A 19857-nucleotide genomic window follows, 5' to 3' on the forward strand; every position below is an offset into this window, starting at 1 on the left:
TGCCTGTCAGCAGCCTCAACCACTATATACCCTTTAGTCAGGCCTCAGAAATCATAAAGTTTTAATTTCTTTGAATTGACCTGATCTCAGCACTGGGAATTCCACCTCAAAACTTGTCCTGCTGATAGCAAAGTCAGACAACTTAAAACATGAAGGGAGAGATTCCCATATTTCTGCCTAATCTGCAAAGGAGGTGTTTTGGTGCAATACCATTACAATAACCATGACAACATCATTAATCTCATCAACACAGCAATAATCCATGAGACTAAAACCTGCAGCTCTAATGCCAAAATGAAACCCATTTGTCTGGAACTGAGTAGATTATTCTTTAGCATGGAAAAAGATACTACATCTCAAGTGAAGGCATGATTTTTTTAAAAGGGTCAGGTCAGGGATGTACTTCACTAGAGATGTGGGGATCCCAGGGGTCCCAGACACTTCTTGCTGCACCGATATCAGCTGCTCTACTCATGGCATAGAATTGTTTGTGCTGGAAGGGACCTTAAAGATAACCTACTCCAATTTCCCTGCCACAGGCAGAGACATTTTCCACTAGATCAGGTAGCTGCTCAAAGCCTCACCCAATCTGGCCTTGACCACATAACAAGCAGACACAAAAATGTTCCCTTTGGATGAAAACAGGCAAACTCAGGAGCTACACAGGTTGAAGAGATGAGAATACTCAGGATTTTGGCTAGGTAATTACTATAGAACTGTTCTCTGTCTGAATTTATTGTTGACAACTAAAGAAAATGCAGAGGTCTGAGTACTTGCCATGCCTGTGCACAGCAGTCACGCCAAATGGAGGAAAACAAAAACACAACAAAAGCCACTGTAAAATCAGAAGGAAGCCATAGACACTTGTTTTCTCCTACACCTGCAAAACCAACACTAGCTCACCTTTTCTCTCAATGGAAAAAAATCGGCAAGTGCAGACCCTAGGCAGGAAACTATTCTCGTACTCCTCCCTGTTGTTTAAAAATCCCATCCTCGTCTCTAATGTTATTTCCTGAGGTTGTGCATACTCCTATTCATCATCTACTAGAAACTTGCAGTTCCTCTTTTAGGGAATATGAATCTTAAAGGAATGAGAAGAGCATAAAACCAAACCTGACAAATGCCCATGTCCCCAAGACAGCCATCTTGAGCAGGTGGACACAGCAGGAATTGCCTGCTTCACCCATCTCTCGCCGCTCTTGAGATCTGGATTTGCAGAGCTTGGGTTTGTCAAATGACTTTTTTGGGGCTTCATGCCAGAATGAAGCAGAATGAAACAGAGGTAATCTGTTGGAAGAATGCCCCAAATGTCAACAGAACAGCCAGATGCTTCCTGTGCATGAGGTTTCAGGTAGCATAAGATTCATATCAGGACAAAGGTTCAGTATGATCAGCAGCAGCTGGTCAGAGGGGAGAAGAAGGTTAAAAAATATAAATTGGAATATGACAACGAAAAAGTAGAACTACTGAGCAAGTGCTGTGTCCTGGAAAGTTGTCAGTCTCTAAGGTCTGGCACTGAGGAACAGCAGCAGCTACTACACTAAAGACCCATTCCAGTGCAAAACTGCACACAGGTGGATAAATTGGGAGACTGTGTGAAACCAGATATTCATGAACGGCTCAGTACAAATCTTCAACGCCAGGAAAATATCACTGTGAAGCAGTATTCCCTGCAGCCTGAAATGCACCCTTGGATTTAAAAGCTAAGCAAATAAAAAAAAAAAATCCAGCCTGCTAAAATGGTATAAAGTAGAGGTCTGTTTGTTTTGCTGGAAGCATTTGTAGTTTGAAAATGTAATGATCATTCATCACTCTCATTTTAGACCTCAAAAGAATTGCCCACAACATGACTGGGGCTTTTACATAGCTCCTTAAATATCCCAAATTAGGTAATTCAGTAAATAGTGCCTTTTGTTGATATTTGGGCTTTCTGTGGTCAGACTTGCCACTTACATGATGTGTTCTTTAGCAACACCTTTACTTGCAGCCGAGTAATGTAGCATCACAGGGGAATTTTGATCCTCTAAAGCTATAGCTGTCCAACTAGTCACAAGCACTCAAAGTGTTAACGCACAGGGACAAAGCAGGAGAGGTGTGATGCAGAATTACAATCCAAAATCTTCTGAAGAATCATGTATTCACATCCCACAGCTGCATTTTCAAGGCAGTGGTCCTTTTACTTCTCAACAAATGGCCAGTATTTTTAGCTTTGTTCTTTTACATATTTAGCTATCAGAAAGGATGTTTTTCTACCAAAGAAACTTCACATCTGCATCCCCTCATCCCTTCCTGAGAAAAAGCCAACAAAAGCACTTTTTTTGCAATGACAGGGAACATGTGTAAGAGCAATGGGCTATCAGATTAAAGGGTTAGAATATCAATGTTGACTTGCATACACAGCAGTTATCCCACTGAAAAAGAAAGCTCATGAATCCTCTGCTACAGAACATCAGACAGAAGCATCTGAACAGTGTGAACAAAGAGAAATCGCCACAAAAATTACATCTGATCAGACATTTGGCGCAGGAGAAATTCCATCCCCAGGTTTCTCACCAGCAACTGTTGCTTCAGAAGATCATGACAAAGCTGTGAAGGATAGGAAAAGCCATCTCCTCCTCAACCTTTTAGAGACAGCAATGCAGCCCACCACATGAGACAGTATCTGGCATATCAGAAACCCTCTTTTCTGGCTTGCTTAAAAATGTAGCACAGTGGCAAGCTTCAGGGTCAACCAGACTTTGACAAAGCAGCAATGCTTCACTGGAACTTAAATGTTGCTGTTCTTTCATTTCAGAAAATAATGTGCAAATGTTTGCCCCGCAGCATAGGGTTCACAGCATCCTTTCAAGCAGGGGACAGGGATAAATATTAAATACCTAAGGATGATGGGTTTTTTGTGTGGAAAACAAACATTTTGCAAAAGGCTTCACTCACTGATGGCCTTTGTCTCATCTGTAAGAGGGACTGAATGTGTACACAGGGGGAAGACACCAGCTGGGTTCATTCTCAGCAAAGCCACATATCAGCATGATGGATTAATTGGGTTTTGACTATTTATATGCAGTAAGCTTTCTCAGAAAAGATCTTGGCTTCTGGGGTCTGTAGGGCAGGTCTGAGCAGTCCAGTAATTTTTTTTTCCTTCTTACAGAAAGGGGAACAAGGTCTTGTTAATTTTGGACTATAAAGAAGTTTCTCCACCTCTTTCACACTCATCTACAAGGCACAACACCTATGTGCTGGGTACCCTTTCAAGAGATAACACTAAAAATACTTCTTTTTTTTCAGTGACATAAAAGCAGCAGACAGGCAGAGCTCTCACTCTTTCAGTAAAGTGCAGACAACTCAGTGATGTTTGGGCTCTGAACACCTCCCATCATCTTACTTGACAGACACAGCCTTAAGGTCCTCAATTTTCCAGAGAATAAAAAAAAAAACCCAAAACAAACAAAACAACAACAAAAAAAACAACCCTACCAAACGGCACACACACAAACCCAGTATTAGCTTCCTCAGTTCAGATGCCCCAGCCTCTACCCTCCAGCACTTGCATCCCCAGAACACAGGTTAACGAGATCTCACTCCCCGCCATCCTGAGGCGGCACCCATCGGATCTAAGGTTATCTCAGTGACTGAGCAAGTCATCAGGGCTTTTTTAACTGCCAATAGGGATCAAGTCCCACCTCCGGAGCTTATTTGTCTTTAAAATGAGACAAGTCACATGCTGAAGGACTTATTTCTCTTTGGAACTTATAAAAGGAGGGCAGGTAACCAGCTCTGACAGCAGTGCGTGCACTGCAGATGCTCACACTCAGTCAGATGAGCCCCACACCGATCTCCTGCAATCTAAGCAAATTCCCAGCACAGGACCTGCTTCCCTGTTCTATGTGCTCCATTTCACTTCAGAAGGCAAGCAGTTATCTCTCAAACAAAAGAAACCGGCGTATTCTTAAAAGAATATGAAGCTCCATTGGCGATGGCAGAGAATATACTCCCCTCTGCAAGGTTGTCGCTACATTACAGTGTAGTAGAAGAATATTATTCCCAGTATGGATTCTGCAAACAGCTTTGTCAGCCGGCAGCACTGAGAGGGGCCAGATGGAGTAGGAGTCCTGCCCATGAGTCACTCATGTGAGAGATCAGGAGAGATGTGGAAATTAAGCCCTACCCTGAGTGCCAAAAGGCAAGGCTTGTGCCAAGTACGAGCATGGCTTTCCTTTATCTCTTAGTCACCCCACGTCTTCACACTCTGCTGTACTTAAGGAAGTGAGTCCCAGAAGCCAGGCTTTTTCCTAGCTGCTTGTTTCCTTGGCTTCTCTGAGCTCCAACTCCATTTTATGGCTTTCCTTTGCCAATTTTTGTCCTCACTGCCAGCCCAGTGATAGAATCATGGGGTGCTTCGGGTTGGAAGGGACCTTAAAGATCATCTATTTCCAACCTTCTTGCCATGTGCAGGGACACCTTCTCCTAGATCAGGCTGCTCAAATCCCCATCCAATCTGGCCTTGAACACTTCCAATAAATGAGCCACACTCATTCTTCCCAACTAGTACCTTAAGGGTTACAAGGTGATAGCTTTCAAAACCTAAACTTAACCTAAGCTTTAGTTAAATATCTCACATAGAAACATCAGGTATCATAAACCACCTGTTCAGCAAAAGGAAGCACACTGTTTTACAAATTAGTATCTTCAGGATCAAGTAAGCACCAAATTTTCCTCCACCCATCCAAACAGTGGAGTCTCTAGGAATATTACTCTGGTACATTTTAACATCTCATCAGTCATGTTTGCACAGGGATGCAGAAAACCCATAAAGACAAAAGAACGCTAAAAGATGAGCCCATAGTGCATTTTTATACTACCAGAGTCACCTTACACTGCAAATTCAAACACTCCCCATTTGTCTCCATCATCTTAAGTTTGGGGATCTGTCACTTCCCCGTGGAAAAAGACATCTCCATTTAAGTTTTCCAAATAGTAGATTTCTAAGGATTGTTGCTACAGTACACTTCAGACCCATCCAGCTTTGTTCCAAAAGATTTTAAATGTGCTATCACAAGGAAAAAAAAGATAAAAAAAATACTGAAACCAGGCAGGCTCTGAGAGAGGTGCAAAATAGCAGCTATAGTCGGTAAAACTACACTAAACTGGAGTTCACAGCTCTTCTATAGTAGAGACAGAAATTAAAGCCTCTCTTTAATCCAGTGTCCTATCCAAGCCCTATCCTCTTCTGCTTACTTTGAAATTGAGTAGATGACCATTTCAACGAATGGAATTGCCCATTGTATCACAGACTTCTGCTGGAGCAAAGATAAAGTAAGTATTACTTTGTTTCCCTGAAAGTGTAAGTCACCAGTATTCAGTAGTCAAGAACTGAAACCTATCTTCTGAAAGCAGTGGTTATAGCAGCAGCACAGGTAGAAGGGCCAGGTGTTAACCAGATGTTTTTGGAATGTGTGGTTGAGAGGTCAGTGTTTCAGACTTGTATCAGCAGAATACCTTACAGATAGGTGCTAGACATTTCATAAATAGCAGTCAGAAGTGTTTATCCTTGATCAAGGATGAGTTGATAGATAATTGTGTGTGTATATATATAAATACATATTTTCCCTTGCTCTAAAAGGTACCTTATGTGAGGAAAATTTGTGCTCAGCTTGTCTAAATGCACCACTTAAATCTGTTTTTCTTTCCTATACATCAGAAGGCAAGAGAGGTGCTCCCTCTTTTCTTGCTGTAGTTCGGGACCTTACAACATAGACCTTGCTAGCTTTTATTATTCCCTTGTGTGGCAGTTCCCCTCCCCAGTGTTATCCACTGACAGTCACTCAGTCACTACAGAAAAAAAAAGAAGTAATGACACAAATTAAAAGGTATTAGTCTGAAATTTATTCCTTTGGCTATCTGAGGCTGCTTGAAGCATAAATTCAGTTCTGCTGTTTAAAAAAGGAATTACTTGAGTGAGCCACCTCTTGCTGAGTGAGAGCCCTCTAGCTTGTTCATCATGTGCCAGTGTTCAGAGCATGTCACTCTTCCGTGCTTACAGCAAGAAGCTGATGCCTGCAATTTACTCCTGGGTCTGTCACAGATTCCATAGCTTTGGGGAAATCACAATAAAAACTGGGAAAACTGAGAATTTTAAGCTGATGCTTGTCTTCCCAAGAGAGTTTAAGTTCAAATACTGAAACTGAAAATTTAAAGCTTCTACTCACATTTTCATTCTCGTTCAGCCATTAGCAGAATGTGCTATGAAATTTAGTCATCTTTTACCATGAAAAAGTCCTGGGATGGATGTTTGATCTTCTGATATACTCCAAACCAGGGAGACCAGAACATTTTATGTACTACTTATTATTTGCTTTGCAGTGACACAGAGAACAGTAAAGGTTTTAATCTGAAAATCAGCTTTCCTTTAGGGACCTGAGAAAAATCTACAGGACATAGCAGCTGTTTTTTCCCACCTCCCCTTCATGGAATATTTCATTAAAGTATTGCTCACTTAAGTTCGGGAAGGATAAAAAAAGTTGTGTGTTTTTATGCAAAACCATAGAAAATTTGCTTTGGTTTCCCAGAACAAAAAGGGAAAAAAATTTCTTACACAAGGGAAAAATTAAGAGGAAAAACGCAAGGTAAGAAAGTCAGATGAGCAGCTAAAGGCTCCGACACCTTGTTCACAGCACATCAAACAGAATACACCCACTTAATGCAAAGTGCTACTCTCCTAAAGGTACACACCTCCCTCAGTGCAGGGCTATTCAACTTCAGACCAAAGCATTCTCAAGGCTTTTTATTCTTGCAGTTACTTCCAGTCACCCTCACTCCTTCCTACACTGCTTGATGCACGGGACACAGGACAGCACTTTGGATTTGAGCTTTAACACCATACATCACCATGATTGATCAGACTTCAGCAAAAAGACCATGTAGTGATGATTTTGGAAAGAGAGAGGATTCATTTTGGTGTGATTGCTGCAAATCAATCTTCATTTTAGAGTAATTAATTCCAGCAGATACCAGATGGGAAACACAGACACTGCTGCTTCAGGTGCCCAGTAACAGTACTGCCCAGGCACCCTGCAGCAATGCAGTAACCCTCACAAGTGAGACAGTGCTACTGCCACAGGTTGCCTCATCCCTGGAAACATTCAACATTAGGCTGAATGGGGCTCTGAGCAACCTGATCTATCTGAAGATGAGCCTTCTCACTGCATAGGGTTTGGACCAGGTGAGTTTTGAAAGTCCCTTCCAACCCAAACCCTTCTATGATTTTTCTACCCTGCCAGCCTACCCTGAAGATCAGAGGCAGAGAACTGTGCTTGCAGGTTAGAAGTGCAGCAAATACAAGAAACATCTAAGGGAGCCACACTATTCATCTAGTCAAAGTGGGGTGAAAACCTGGCAAGAGCATATTTGGTAAAAGCTGCAGACAGAAAAACATTTCACAGTCTGATTTGCACTACCTGGTTATGTTAAAGATTCTGGAAAATGCATCAATAATCCTGGCTTAATAATGAAGAGCTCTAAACTGAGACTTTGGGCCAAATTATGTTCCTATTTTAGTTCTTTTAGATCTGTGGAAACAAACTGAAGTACTCAAGATCTTCATCAACATAATAGAGCTGGTGATTCTGGCATTGCAGTCCATGGGTACTCATTACAGAAGCTAAACCACAGGCTCACTCCAGATGGCTTGTCTCTGCAACACAGCACACATCCAAGGCACTTCATAAACTAATCACCTACTGATCACATCCCTTCAATTAAAAATTACTCAATATTTCCAAGTGCTGGTATCCATTTTAGAAATACCAGAGAACTGTAGAGTGCTTGGCCCATAACAAGTAGCTTTTCCTACATTACCGAAATGTCAGCTAAACAACATTAACCAGTTCAGTAAGGCAGCAGAATTTATATCTGGCATGTGTTGTATTTGGAAGTTTCTCCATCTCTGCATCTGCTGTGGCAATGGCCTTAGCAGGACCAGCTGAGATCTGAGACAAGTAGGGAGAAAAAGTCTCTCTCTACAGCAGAGATACAGATGGAGAGAATTTTTAGAGCAATTAGATTCAATCAAATGGCAAAAGCTTCAAAAAAAGCTCCAGCACTGCTCCTTTTCAGCAAGGCAGACCCAGGTTGATGCACACATCGCTGCAGGGGAGAGGACACAGGAGGGGAGAGCTTTGAGTGGTACAGGGCTAACCAGAAGGTCTGACTTGCTCACTAAATCACACATTCCCTTACATTTCCTTCTTCTGGTTTCTATCAGTTGAATATAGATAAGTGGTGAAGCAGGCCTGAGAAAAATAATAATTATTTTTTGAGGAAAGATGAAAAATACAGAAAACTCACTGTATGGCTTCCTGGGCTCCTTACACAGACTACAGACACAAAGCCAACCGGGTTCTTTACACTGAACGCAAACTGCTCAGAGCATCGCTCACCAGCTATTTCAGCTTGAAGCAATGAAGTCTCTTCTCCAGGAATAGTCATTAGCTCCTCCAGTCTCTGCTGATAGACAGACAAGGCTTACATTAGTCATGGCTAACAACTTGGAGCCACCAGCAATAAAGCTAAATTATGCCTTTGGTGAAGTAGCAGACTTCCTTACTCACTGTAAAGAAAATAAAGGGTATTCTCCAGTCAAACAGCTGTGAGTGTCACTTCTGCTTCAGTGTATTTAACTTTGTAGCCTCACTTTCAGCCAGGAAAAGATGGCTCAGCTCCACAGCAGGAGCAGATGTTTGTATAGTATAACCGAGCCAGTGTGAGCAAAACCTTCCTGGACTGTACCTTTTTGACTGCTGTCCCAGAACTCAGTGTTTTTTTTTCACTATGCTGGGTTTCTTTTGGGCCACAGATATCCTCTGGTCTGTAAACGCAGGACCTTCTGCTGTCACCTGAACAACCTTCTCTATGCCCTCTGTGCATACACCCTGCTAGCCTGCTGAGACACCCATTTACCATCTCTCCCCAGTGTGGCAATTAAGGCATCTGAGTCAGTTGCCCTGTAGTGGAGGGCCACATAGGCTTACATATGCCTTGCCTGGACATGTTCTCCTGCCCAAACCAGAGGTCAACACATTAAACAGACAAAAGGGGCACCCCAGGCCTGGTGCCACAAAGCCTGGCCTGCCCAAGGCTCAGGCTGTATAATGCCGTTGCCTAAGCCCATGCGCTTAGCTTATGCCCCACCGGAGGTAGGCCCCATGCTCTTCCCGTATTTGGGGGAACCAGACGTGTGGACCCTTCCTCATTTGGTGTGTTTTGGCTGACTGCCAGAAGCTTGTTGGACAATACTGTGGCCAAAGGACCATCCATCTCGGCCCACATCCGATAAACAGGGCAATCCAGGCAAACAAGGTGCTCTTGCCACCCTCTCCGCTCACCTCCCCCTGCCTGCCTGCTGCCTGGGGCCACCCCCTCTGCCCGCTTTACGTGACCCTTTGTTCCACGGCACTCTGCACCGGCCCAGGGGATGATCGGACGAGGCGTGCCCGGCCGGCCGCCGCTCCAGCCCCACCGTGCCCGTGGAACCTTCTCAGACAGCACGGCCCAACTGGAACTGAACCATCAGCTCCACGGGAATCAGCCACGTGGCTTTCGCTATATGTATTTTGGGACCACAGGTACTGAGACTTCCAGTTAGTGAGTACTTGAACTCTCTTGATTCAAGCTGCTAAGGGTTTTTACTAACTTCACCAGCGGCACTTTATGCCGCAAGACTCTGACCAGGACATTGCTAAAACCTCTACCAAGCTGCTTAATTTGGCTGTAAATAGACATTCTGTAAAATAGTTTCACCAACCGTATACAAAGAATTCGTGTGGGGTAGCTGTACAAAAGTTTGGGGGAAGTCTCTTTGTATCTATGAATAAATTATTTCATAGCCTTCCAATCGGCCTCATACCTCACCCCAGACACAGACTCAAACCCCTCCACGACACACTCGTGTCCCCCATGCTCCCCCATGTGCCTATTGCTGTGCAGCACTACTCTAGTTCAAAGCTTGAAGAAGCTCAAATACTCAGGAGATAGCAACGGTTATTGGGAAACGAAAGCAAACAAAAGTCAAGAATAAAACTTTCAAGGCAGGCCACCACACAAGGCCACTCATCTCACTCTCCAATATTGTAAGGTTGCGTTTAAGTAGTCTGGACACTGTGCAAGTGTCTCACCACACCAAATGCTGCGCCACAACAGGGACAAATGTAACCTGCTCTTTTGAGAACATGCACAGGTGTCCAGTATAGCACTTAAGGTGTATTCCACTTTCATCACAGCACAGACAAGTATGACTAACGTTGTCTACATGCTCATTTTTAAGGCTACTGAAGTAAACAACAAGTGTATCAGTTTGGGGCTGTAAGGGAGTTAGCCACGACAATCTAAAGGTAACCTGTGCTTCCCCAGTCAAAACTGCTGTTTGCCTTTGGTAGTTCATTGAACATTAAATGAAGTTATGCTAATGAAAAAAAAATATCAGTTTTCCTCAGAGCAGAGAGGTGTATCATAGCATTTATTCCAGACACTCCAATATTTTCAGCTAACAGCTTCCCCCCCAGTCTAGATCACAGCCTTTCTAACAGGTGCCGCTCCTGACCAAAGACCAGGTGTACTAGCTAGCAACTGGAGTTAGTGAAGGTCATTAAAGAGACTTGCCTGGCTGAATAGCTTCCAGAACTGCAATGAAGTAATTATTCAGTATCCTCAGATGAAAGGTACTATGCAAATACAGAGCACTGTGTTTTATCAAAGAGGGCCCTCCAATCATCCTGCCTTATTAGTCCAGTAGAGGTAAATGTATTCTAGCCAGAGTTCTTACAACACAGTTCTCTGGATTGAGTCTTTAGTTTAAAATAACCTCTGCTAAACAAGCTATAGTCTGTTGAACTTGGCAAATTTAAACAACTAACCTGCAGGAAGCCATGCTTTTTCATATTTGCAGGTCAGCTGCCTTGAGATGCCTAAAGTACAAACAGGCTTTCAGGGCCAGATTCAGATTTCATTCAGCATGGTGTAAATCAGGAATAATCCCTTTAGAGATTAGTAGAAGTGAGATCAGATTCAGGCTCTTGGAATTAAGCACAAACCATGTGCTTGCTGGGCTTATTCTAATTCTGCTAAGTACAAAGCAATTCTCCTTCAGCACGTCCCTCTCTCATTCTGTCTAAAGCATTCTGAGCTGTGGAGCAAAGGAAGTGCTGCTGATAATACACAGCTGAAGACATTTGTCATTGCAAAATACTTTTGCCTACAAAGTTATTAAATAAGCCTTACAGTTAAAAAAAAAAAAAAAAAAGAAACAAAAAACAAAACATAAAAAAACCCCTTCAAACTACACAGGCTGAGCAACACTGTTTAAAGATCCCTCCTGACCCCTGAACCGTGAAATGAACTACAGCAACCATCTTTTACAAGAAACCAACACAATTACTTTGATTTACAGCATCTGTCTCTGAATCTGGGCATATATCAAAAGGAAAACACAAGCAGAGCTTTTGCCAGATGCATGTGACATCCTTAGGAATCAATAGGAATTTCAGCATTGTTACAAATGAATGCAATGTCCTCTGAAAGTCACTTACGTCCTTCCCCTGCCACCATCTCCTTTGAAAGGTCAGGCAATAAAAAGTAAAAATGCCAGTAAGAAGTACCGTGCTTATTTTTACATAAGATCAAAACACCAGTCACCACCTTGATGAAGCTGTGCATTGCTGTGCACCTCTACCAAAAGGATTTGATTTTTGTCATTCAGTATGCTTGCAGGTATGTCCCTGATAATTACACTAGTTTGAGTGTGCATCTAGAGAATTCCAGTGGAAAAGGCTAAGATATAAGTCTCCATCATATTTAGGCCACAATATAAACCTCACAAGTGATGGAGATCTATAGAGTGACTTGCTGAGAAGGCCAGCATGTGCCTGAATAAATACTGTTCCCATTTGATGGGGGCTGATTTATACTCTGCCATGATGCTTATATTGTTCATGCCTCCCAAAACAGCCGAAAAATGGACTGAAGGATATCTTTAATTGTAGATGCCAGCTAAGTTCATTTTTTTCTTACAAGAGGTGCGAAACAAAAATTAACTCTCCCAACACCCAAGTCACTCTGCAGGTTCCTGCTGCATGCCTCGAAGATCCCTCAGGTCTGAAATCTTTTACCATGTACTGTTGAAAAGGATTCCATACCCTGGGACCTTTGACAAATTAAAGTATCTTTCAACAAGCTGAAATTCAGTAGAAGCAGTAAGTGGACTGTAACTGTCATACTTGATGGAAGAATTTAATTTGGGAAGGAGAAGGCAGCTTTTAAAGAAATTCTATATTTATTTACATTCAACTGGGGTCTTGGACAGTGAAGATTGCTAGCCCTAAGTACTCTGCTATACATATTGGAGAGTCCCATTTGCTTTGGGTAAGGAAGTCACTCTCAACAAGCCTGTTCATACAAGTGCCATGTGCGTTAAAGATTATAAGAAGTCACAAGCTTTCTAAGTCTCATTAAGCAGATGACAGCCTCAGCAATCAATTCAAATGCATGTGCTGAGCAACATCCCTGTGCCAGCTCAGAGGGTAGCACACTGCCCACTTTGTCTCCATGAGATATTTTGGTCTTGCCTCCAACAGTTTGCAGGTAATGAGCAGATCAAGCCCTAATAAGCTCATTAGATATGACAAGTCTATACTCAAGGTTACTCTGCACAACCCTGTTCTCTCTTGGAGAAAGGTGAAACTGTCATACAGCATTTGTTACTGATGCAAGAGAGGATTAAAGACAAAACACAGCTCTTGGTCAAGATGCAGAAACATCTTAATTTCCTTAGAAGTCCAATACTGTTGGTGACAGCCAAAGCGATGCTGCCACATACCTGCTCAGGAGTAGTAGAATGGCAGCTAGAAGAGGAGATCTGAAAGACTGATTCTAATAGTTATAAAAGCAAGAATATATTCAGAATACTGTTAGTGGTGCAATAACAGAACTTCCATCTCTAAGAGCTAAACTTGTCAAACGAAACCTGATGAGATACAACAGCAACAAAGGCATTTGGGCTTTGACAAATTCAGAATGGGTCTATTTGTAAAGGTAAGGAATTGTGAAGGACATTCTTTTCAAAACAAGTCAGTCTTGCTTGGTTTTACCTGGAACTTGACTCTCAGGCACTGATGGCAGAATGCCCCATTTGACAGTTTCAGTGAGGAGGATGCCAGCAACACAGGAGCAGGCAGGACCAGTTTCAAGGGCACCAAGTTTCACCTTGCAGTACAGCTGTTTTACAAAGCCAGCTGGTTTCATACCAGAATGGGAAGGGTTACACACCACCCTGGTAATACCACCTTCTGTGTGTGCACCTCTGCCAAGCAAGCCTAAAAGTCCCATATAAAGTGCTGCAGGTTGCCTCAGGATGTCTTGCTCCACCTCCAGTTTCTTTCATGACAAGCTCCTTACTGGGGGGAAGTGGTAAGACATACCACTACCTGCTGCACCCACGCATCACAGTCAGTAAATTTCCAAGCAAGACAGTAAGGATGTAAAATTTTTACTAGCATGCAACAACCAGGCTCATATAATTTTATAAATTCAGATACACACCAAAAGTGTGGTTAGTGGCTCTGAGAACTACCTCAAGGGAGAACTATATCTTGATAAAAGGTAATTTTCCAAAATGAAGCTGTGATGGAGTTTTTTCATAAAATACAGAGAACCTCCAAGTTTGCATGTGGAGGAAATCACATTCTGAGCAAAGCTTCTTTAAGAATTCACACAAGTGCAGAAAAGTTGGATGTGCAAGTCCCTGACAGCTCATCTGAGTAGGATTTAAGGGTTGCTTTGTGCTCCGCTAACATCTAACACCTTGGGCAAGCTTGTTCCCACAGGACAACTGTCCTTTTTCCAAAACAGTAACTTTAAATGAGGCAAACTTCGTAGGATTGTTTGTCAATTAGCGTGATGACAGTGCCCATAGAGAGAACTTGGGCATTTTAAGCCACAGGGACAAAGGGCTACTATGTAAACTGTGATGGCAGAGGCTCTTTTCCAAAGCAATAGAGGCAGTGACCACACTGAACGCTTTTGGCTTCATCTGGCTGAATTGTAGCTTTATATCGTGTTCTTCATCCAAAGTTCTTACAGGCAAAGTGTGTCTCTTCCTTTTAAGCCAGCAGAAACAAAGCCCAACAAATGAGCCCCTCTCCTGCACCAGCAGTAGGTCAGATGGCAGCAGAGAAAGGCAGGAGCAGCCTGTTCTGCCACTGCTCTGTGAAGAGAGACACTCTCCTCCAGGTGAGCCAGGATGGTGATTTTAATCTATCAATTCTTTTCCATCCAAGCCTCCAGTTTTTCCCCTACTAAAAAAAAAAAAACCAAACACCACAGAATGAATCTTGCACCCTCAGCAAGTTTGCTGAGGACACCAAGCCGTGTGGTGCAGCAGACACACTGGAGGGCAGGGATGCCATCCAGAAGGACCTGAACAGGCTGGAGAGAAGAGCACAAGCCAACCTCATGAGGTTCAACAAGACCAAGTGCAGTGCCCTGTATCTGGGTTGGGACAATCCCAAGTACAAATACAGGCTGGGCAGTGAGTGGCTGAAGAGCAGCCCTGAGGAGAGGGACTTGGGGGTGCTGCTGGACAGAAGATCAATATGAACTGTCAGTGTGCTCTTGCAGGCCAGAAAGCCAACCAGAGCCTGGGCTGCATCAGGAGAAGTGTGGCCAGCAGGTCGAGGGAAGTGAGCCTCCCCCTCTACTCTGCTCTGGTGACACCCCACGTGGAGCACTGCATCCAATTCTGGAGCCCCTATTACAGAAGGGATATGGAGGTCCTGCAACATGTCCAGAAGCGCCACAAGGATGATCAGAGGGTTGGAGAACCTCTCCTATGAGGAGAGACTGAGGGAGCTGGGGCTGTTCAGTGTGGAGAGGAGAAGGCTCTGAGGTGACCTTATTGTGGCCTTTCAGTATCTTAAAGGGGCCTACAAGAAAGCTGGGGAGGGGCTTTTTAGGTTGTCAGGTAGTGACAGAACTAGGGGCAATGGAACAAAGCTAGAAATGGGTGGATTCAGACTGGGTGTTCAGAAGAAGCTCTTCACCATGAGGGTGGTGAGACGCTGGAATGGGTTGCCCAGGGAGGCGGTGGAAGCCCTGGAGGTGTTTAAGGCCAGGCTGGATGAGGCTCTAGACAGCTTGATCTAGTGCAAGGTGTCCCTGCCTATGGCAGGGGGGGTTGGAACTAGATGGTCCTTGTGGTTCCTTCCAACTCTGACTGACTCTATGAATCACAATTGTGTAGCAACATACTCTGCCAGTACACTCAACACACTATTGATAGGACTCTCACCTTGCAGAGAAGCCACTTACTTTAACATCCTTGGTTTCATTAGATGTTTTAGCCACCTCTGCAATTCCCGTATCACCTTGTATATTTTTCAACAGTCAGCATCCCCCTCCTGCTCCTTCACTCTTTGGCCTCACAACCAGTTATGTAGCTGCTCAAGGCTGCTTTCCCTCTGAAGCACTGGCCAATTCACTCAGCAGAGCTACAGGCTTTTTGAGGCAGCCCAGGTAGGGCACAAATCAGTGTCTTAACTGGGCATTTTATGTCCAGCTTTTGTTGGTGTAATTTAACCACCAAAATTGTGAGGATTATGTCCACTCGCAGCAACACTTGGAGGATCTACATAAATGTTTGTCAATTTTGTATTTGTTTTCTGAAGACTTTTAAAGGACTATAAGAAATCAAAGTTTTTCAATTGCTGTCACATTTATTTGCTGTAACTTGAGTGAAAACCTCACTTGTAAGAGACCTAAATCACTCCATTTTTCCTCAGTCTGAAATATGCACTACAGTTCTCCAGTGTCCTCAAATATTTTGCAGTACATATATCCTACAGGTAAATGGAACACTTGCATTTCTCAAAGGGGCCCAAAAGCACCTGCATATTGTACAAAGCTGTATAAATCGTTAAGCAAATCCTATCAAATCTAACTTGATGGCCTGGAGCAAAGTTTGTCTGTAATCAGTATTCTTTTCAATGCATTTGCTTTACTGGACTGTCTCCCAGACTACACACACACACATCTTGCTGCCCTAGCAAGCTAATAAAGTGGCCATATGGGACAGCAGGACAGCCAGGCTCCAGTATCCCTTCAGTATTATCACAAAGTCAAGTAGCTGCTGCTATTTCACACATCTTGCTACCACAACACAGGCTTTCACTCTGTCAGGTTTTAATTTTGCATATCCATTTTTGTGTGGTTTTGCAACATCCACAGAAATTCTGGTGTGGCAGCCAGCCTAAGTCAATGACACTTCATGTTCCTCTGTAAGGCCTCAGGACTCAGGTGAGCTAAAGCAGCACAACAATCCTGTGGGAAAAGCACCAAACTGCACAACCTCTGCAGCATTAGGGTGATAACCTCCTCACAGGTGACAAAGCAGAAATACAGGTGACTTTTGTTGCACAGGCAGTGCTTTGCACATCTCTGTAGACAATGCTACTCAATGGAGTGGCAGACAGGGAATGAGTAAGCCACTGTCCCACCTCTAAAGCTCTTCTGTCCACATGGTTGAAAATGTCCTTTTATTTTTCCATGATTCAAAATCAAGCTGTTGGTCAAAAGAGCATTTTAAAGGCTCAACTCAACCTCCAGGAAACCAAAACGCTATCATTTACAACTAGCAAGACTGGAGAAGAGAGCTAGGATAGGACAGGGCTCAGCTCTCAAAGCCAACTCCATGTTCTCAGATAGAAGAGTTCTTCTCACCATCATGCACTAGTCCTTAGATGTAAAGTTTAAGTGCCCCTGGCTCCTGCTACATCTTGGTTCTCTCTGACTTTGGCATGCAGAGAACAAAGTATGGAAAAGGAAAAGGAGTGCTCAGGAGCTGCAAAAATAACCTGCAGAAACATTACTGATGAGGGGAAGAACACAGGCAGGGATACCAACCAAAGCACAGTACCAGAACAGGACTGAAGGACATCTCAAGGTCTACTGATAGAAATGGAGAGAAAAGTAGGAAAACTCTCCCTAAAGCACTGAAGTCTTCAGTATTTGGTATACACTTAGTATTTCTGTAGTCACCTCATATCCATACTGCAATCATCAAACTAACACCAGTGAAGGCAAGTTTTTACCATGAGGATAAGCCCTTTAAGCACAGCCATATTCTCTGGTCCCACAGACATGTCCCATGCCCAGACTCTCCCTGTGAACTCAGTGCAGAGTCCCCAGCTATGTAGGTAAGCCCCAACATTGGAACACTGGCATTTATGGAAACCCAAAAAGGAAAGGAACCTCTTCTCAATAATGTATAAATGGTTCCCTTTCCAAACTGTTCTCCTTCTCTTAGAACCATAGAAGACAACTTTGATTTCCATATTTAATAAGAATCTTATTTACATTTGAATATTGCCTTCCTAAGCAAGAAAAGTTTTTGCAGGAGTCTAACTACTAACCTTTTAGAAAGGCTAATGCCATTTTTTCTTGCATTTCTGTGTTGCCATTACAGCATAACCTCCAGAGCATGAGAGGTAACTTCCTCATAACATACATAACTTTTCTGCAAAGGCTCTGGCATTCTCAGCTGCTAAACTATGTGCCTCCACATCCTAAGAGCTTTATATACACATCCATCTTTTGTTTCCATGAGTGCTGGTGCTTGATCAGCTAGAGATATTAAGTAGTGCTCAACATTAATACTTCGAGTTTGAACTTGTGTGAACAGGATATAGGGCAAGAAAAGTTAATTTTTACTTTTCTGGGAGCATTTTTAGGCTAAAATTAAGCGCACAGTTTGGGAAGAGCAGCAGGTCTATTAGCAAGACACAGAGTGAAGCAACAGGAGAACTGATCACAGAATTGCCAATTCTCAAACTGAGTAAATTTTAACTGAAGGGGAAAAGCAGATGATATGAGAGGGGGAATAAAAAGATCAAGAAAGAAGATTTCCAAGTCTCCTAATATGCATTAGACTGAGGAGGACAGATTTTTTTTTAATTTGAAATGCATAGAATTGCTCCTGAAGAGAAAAGCTGGCTGAACCCTCTGAAGAGCAGCAACTTCAATAGAAAAATAGTTTCAAAGAAATAAGAACCAAACACCCAAATTCAGGTACCATATCAGTACTGCCACCAGCTAACAAACTCTATTGACAAAGGTCACATCAAATCCAGAGGGATCATTTTGACATTTCTGAAGGCAAACTCTTTTTGACTCTTTCAAAATGAGTAATTTTGACTATATGAGTTTGAAGTGACCCTGAAATTAAAAACCAGGGAACCAAAAAGCAAGAATGACCAACACTGGTGAACACCTTTGTCATCAACATGGGCAATGGAATCAAGTGCACCCTCAACAAGTTCGCTGACACCACTCAGCTCTGTGACAGTCAATACAAATAAATTAGATACAAGGAAGAAGTCCTTGACTGAAGATTTTGAAGCACTGGAACAGGTTGCCCAGAGAAGTGATAGATGCACCCTCCCTGGATCTGCTCAAGCTCAGGCTGGGTGGGGCTTTGAGCAATCTGGTCTAGTGAAAGGCATCCTGCCCGTGACATGGGGGCTGTCACTACAATAGTTCCCTTCCAACCCAAACCATTCTGTGACTCTGTGATTCTATGAATGCCTCACTTGATCAAAACTATAATTACCACAACCAGGTTTTAAGATTTGCTTTAATATAAATCAGTAGTTTTCTCAGTCTTGTCACCAAAACGTCTGTCAGATCATTATTTTAGTAGATAGTGTTTGCTCCCACTAGTGATCCCATCTGCCATTGAGTCCAGCCTGAAACTTCCCCAGTGTCTGTCCATAACATCAGTGGTGATGGTGACTGCCATCAGGGAAGCTGGAGTCGATACTGATGTTCTATATATTTCAATGTATTGTTGTTCTTTTCATTAAAGCTGTGTCTCTCCCTTATTCCCCTTCTCTTCCACTTTGGGAAGGGGGAAAGTTTAAAAGAGAGCATCTGTCACTAGTGAAGTAACACAGGTCTTTGCTTCAAGACTAATCTCAAAAGACTGTCAGTAGGACTCAAACTGGTATGTTTCAACCCAATCAGATGCCATCTTCCAATTTGATTTATTGTTTTGCATCCCAGGTTGCAACAGGTCACAACGTTAACAGATGAGGGGTGAGCAACTGATGTCATTTACTTGGACCTGAGCAAGGCCTTTGACACTGTCCCCTGCACCACATCCTGGTCTCCAAGATGATGACACACAAGTTTGATGGGTGGACCACGAGATGGATAAAGACCTGGCTAGATGGCTGCACCCAAAGAGTGGCTGTCAACAAGACCATATCCAAGTGGAGACCAGTGACAAGCAGAGTCCCAGAGGAACCTGGACAGGCTGGAGAGGTGGGCACAAGCCAACCTCATGAGGTTCAACAAGATCAAGTGCAGGGGGGTTGGAACTAGATGATCCTTGTGGTCCCTTCCAGTCCTGACTGATTCTATGATGTAAGCAGGTACCTTGAAAATAAATATATTCAAATCTGGCCACAAGTAGTGCCTACTGAATATGAGCTGGGGATAGGGAACCTGATTCCTACCTAAAAAAATGGAGGTGATGCCTTATGCTTCCCTGGCAGGGTCATATTAACTGAGCTGGCAGTTTTGATAGAATTAGATTTCTTTGTCGAGCTAGTACAGCACTGTGATGTGTCAGCACACGCAGCATTTCAGATAAGTAAGATTAAGTCACTGATTGAAGATCTAGCCTCCAGAAAATAATGTAGTGTCCTTTAAATATAACAGTCTTTGTTGTGTGTTGGTGTACCACAGCTGAAAAAAAAATCCACCAATCCTGGGAAATGTCAGTAGCAACTATCTAGTCCAGAGACATTTTAAAAT

At 43.1% G+C, this 19857-nt stretch overlaps 1 protein-coding gene across 4 annotated transcripts in view; it reads right to left on the minus strand.

Moving 5' to 3' along the window:
• The window catches only part of ST3GAL1 (ST3 beta-galactoside alpha-2,3-sialyltransferase 1), a 75616-nt gene that overhangs the window by 51013 nt on the left and 4746 nt on the right, over positions 1–19857 (minus strand). The window contains exon 2 of one of the 4 annotated variants that reach the window (XM_064154325.1): positions 8436–8499. The exons of 1 other annotated variant lie outside the window; for it this stretch is intronic. The gene's annotated coding sequence lies outside the window, so the exon portion shown is untranslated. Of the gene's footprint in view, positions 1–8343; positions 8405–8435; positions 8503–19857 lie in introns of those variants that run through there. 2 more of the 4 variants (XM_064154326.1, XM_064154327.1) reach the window with 2 other exon arrangements.

The sequence above is a fragment of the Pogoniulus pusillus genome, chromosome 14, assembly GCF_015220805.1.
Source record: "Pogoniulus pusillus isolate bPogPus1 chromosome 14, bPogPus1.pri, whole genome shotgun sequence".
Lineage (NCBI taxonomy): Eukaryota > Metazoa > Chordata > Aves > Piciformes > Lybiidae > Pogoniulus > Pogoniulus pusillus.